General features: G+C 46.9%; 1 pseudogene; it reads left to right on the top strand.

Annotated features, from left to right (window-relative positions):
• The first annotated feature begins 1,487 nt into the window (after nucleotides 1-1,487).
• Nucleotides 1,488-2,709, top strand: LOC147344993 (cytochrome c oxidase subunit FA4 pseudogene; annotated as a pseudogene).
• The last annotated feature ends 706 nt before the right edge of the window (nucleotides 2,710-3,415 follow it).

The raw sequence follows: 3,415 nt of genomic DNA, 5'->3' as shown, positions 1-3,415 counted from the left end.
CTCTCTGTGACCCCATGAATCGCAGCACGCCAGGCCTCCCTGTCCATCACCAACTCCCGGAGTTCACTGAGACTCATGTCCATCGAGTCAGTGATGCCATCCAGACATCTCATCCTCTGTCGTCCCCTTCTCCTCCTGCCCCCAATCCCTCCCAGCATCAGAGTCTTTTCCAATGAGTCAACTCTTCGCATGAGGTGGCCAAAGTACTGGAGTTTCAGCTTCAACATCATTCCTTCCAAAGAAATCCCAGGGCTGATCTCCTTCAGAATGGACTGGTTGGACCTCCTTGCAGTCCAAGGGACTCTCAAGAGTCTTCTCCAACACCACAGTTCAAAAGCATCAATTCTTCGGTACTCAGCCTTCTTCACAGTCCAACTCTCACATCCATACATGACCACAGGAAAAACCATAGCCTTGACTAGACGGACCTTTGTTGGCAAAGTAATGTCTCTGCTTTTCAATATGCTATCTAGGTTGGTCATAACTTTTCTTCCAAGGAGTAAGCATCTTTTAATTTCATGGCTGCAGTCACCATCTGCAGTGATTTTGGAGCCCCCAAAAATAAAGTCTGACACTGTTTCCACTGTTTCCCCATCTATTTCCCATGAAGTGATGGGACCGGATGCCATGATCTTCGTTTTCTGAATGTTGAGCTTTAAGCCAACTTTTTCACTCTCCTCTTTCACTTTCATCAAGAGGCTTTTTAGTTCCTCTTCACTTTCTGCCATAAGGGTGGTGTCATCTGCATATCTGAGGTTATTGATATTTCTCCAGGCAATCTTGATTCCAGCTTGTGTTTCTTCCAGCCCAGCGTTTCTCATGATGTACTCTGCATATAGGTTAAATAAGCAGGGTGATAAAATACAGCCTTGACGTACTCCTTTTCCTATTTGGAACCAGTCTGTTGTTCCATGTGCAGTTCTAACTGTTGCTTCCTGACCTGCATATAGGTTTCTCAAGAGGCAGGTCAGGTGGTCTGGTATTCCCATCTCTTTCAGAATTTTCCACGGTTTATTGTGATCCACGCAGTCAAAGGCTTTGGCATAGTCAGTAAAGCAGAAATAGATGTTTTTCTGGAACTCTCTTGCTTTTTCCATGATCCAGCGGATGTTGGCAATTTGATCTCTGGTTCCTCTGCTTTTCTAAAACCAGCTTGAACATCAGGCAGTTCACGGTTCACATATTACCATATGTGAAATAGACAGCCAATGAGAATTTGTTGCATGACTCAGGGAACAAACTGGGGCTCAGTCCCAGCCTAGACTGGTGAGATGGAGAGGGAGATGGGAGGGAGGTTCAAGTGGGAGGGGATATGGGTAAACCTATGGTTGATTCATGTTGATGTTGAAACCAACACAATACTGTAAAGCAATTATCTTTCAATTAAAAATAATTTTTTAAAAAAATGATTCAGGTAGAAACTTTAATCCCTGGCCTTGTGGGTTAGATTTTTTTCTCTGTTTGGACCCGAGGCCTCTTTTGCAACCATGATCTGCCGGACCGTCAGTCAGGCCAAGAAGCATCCTAGCTTGATCCCCTTCTTCCTATTTATTGGAGCAGGAGGTACTGGAGCAGCACTGTATGTCTTGCACTTGGCCTTGTTCAATCCTGTGACATCAGGAAGAATAATCCAGAACCCTAGAACAAACTGGAACCCTGGTACACCTAGTCAAAGTTATGGTTTTTCCAGTAGTCATGTATGAGTGTGAGAGTTGGACCATAAAGAAGGCTGAAGTGAAAGTTGCTCAGTCATGTGCGACTCTTTGCGACCCCATGAATTATACAGTCCATGGAATTCTCCAGGCCAGAATACTGGAGTGGGTATCCGTTCTCTTCTCCAGGGGATCTTCCCAACCCAGGGATGGAACCCAGGTTTCCCACACTGCAGGCGGATTCTTTACCAGCTGAGCCACAAGGGAAGCCCAAGAATACTGGAGTGGATAGCCTATCCCTTCTCCAGTGGATCTTCCCGACCCAGGAATTGAACCTGCATTTCAGGTGGATTCTTTACCAACTGAGCTCTTGCTGCTGCTGCTGCTAAGTCACTTCAGTCGTGTTTGACTCTGTGTGACCCCATAGACAGCAGCCCACCAGGCTCCCCCGTTCTTGGGATTCTCCAGGCAAGAACACTGGAGTGGGTTGCCATTTCCTTCTCCAGTGCATGAAAGTGCTCTTAGGGAAGCCCAAAGAAGGCTGAGCACTGAAGAATTAATGCTTGCAAACTGTGGTGCTGGAGAAGACTCTCGAGAGTCCCTCGGACAGCAAGGAGATCAAATCAGTTCATCCTAAAGGAAAGCAACCTGAATATTCATTGGAAGGACTAATGCTGAAGCTGAAGCTCCAATACTTTGGCCACCTGATGCGAAGAACTGACTCAATGGAAAAGACTCTAATGCTGGGAAAGATTGAGAGCAGGAGGACAAGGGGAAAATACAGGATGAGATGGTTGGATGGCATCTCGGACTCAGTGGACATGAGTTTGTGCAAACTCCAGGAGTTGGTGAAGGACAGGGAAGCCTGGCTTGCTGCAGTCCATGGGGTCACAAAGAATCGGACGTGACTGAGCTACTGAACAACAATGACCGCTGGAACAAACTGGGTCCTAATGGTCAGTACAAGTTCTACTCTGTGAATGTAGATTATAGCAAACTGAAGAAAGAAGGTCCAGACTCCTATATGAAACGTTTCACTATAAAGCTGCTAGAATGAAGGTCTTCCAGAAGACATCTGCACAATTTTCCACTTAACCAGGAAATATTTCCCGTCTAAATGCATGAAAGCATGCTGGTGTACTGATTAATAGATAGTCTGAAACTTAAAAAAAAAAAGTGAGTCAAACTACCATGAGGGCACAACTCTCTGATAAACACCCGTGTGTCTATCCACACGTACCCTTTCTCCTCCTAATAAACACTTCAGTTGTTTCACTGCTTTCCATTTCTTGTGGAAATTCATTTCTGCACAGCTGACGGGCCTTGTCATGACCACCGGGCCCTGGTGGCCAGGATTCCGCACTCTCACTGCCGCAGCGGGATTTCAGTCTCTGGCCAGGAACCAGAAACCCTGCTTCCAGCCACTGCGGGCCCAGGCCACCAGAGATCATTACCACCCCCTCCTCACCCCCAGACTGTTTTTCTGTTATGTGACCCTTTCCTCCAGTGGTGTCCATGGCCCCGGGAAAGATCGTTTTGGGCAAAGGTTCTAGAAACTTGAGATGGAACGATCAAAGGAGATAAAAATGTGTTGTCAGAGAAAAGGTCTCCCCACCCTAGGCTAGAACAGGGGAAAGAATAGAGTGGGTTACGGGGGGAGAAGTCCATGAGGCCTGGGGCCATGCCTGGGTGGGGGGAGCACAGTGGTGTCCAGAGACCACCAGCACCCCCACACACAACATCTTATATGGCAAGTCTCTTGT

Source organism: Bos grunniens, chromosome 25 (assembly GCF_055505025.1).
Source record: "Bos grunniens cultivar Pamir isolate PY7600 chromosome 25, Bosgru_T2T1.0, whole genome shotgun sequence".
In the NCBI taxonomy this organism is placed as follows: domain Eukaryota; kingdom Metazoa; phylum Chordata; class Mammalia; order Artiodactyla; family Bovidae; genus Bos; species Bos grunniens.
Note: the sequence above shows the minus strand (reverse complement) of the source record. Positions and strands in the feature narration are given on the sequence as shown.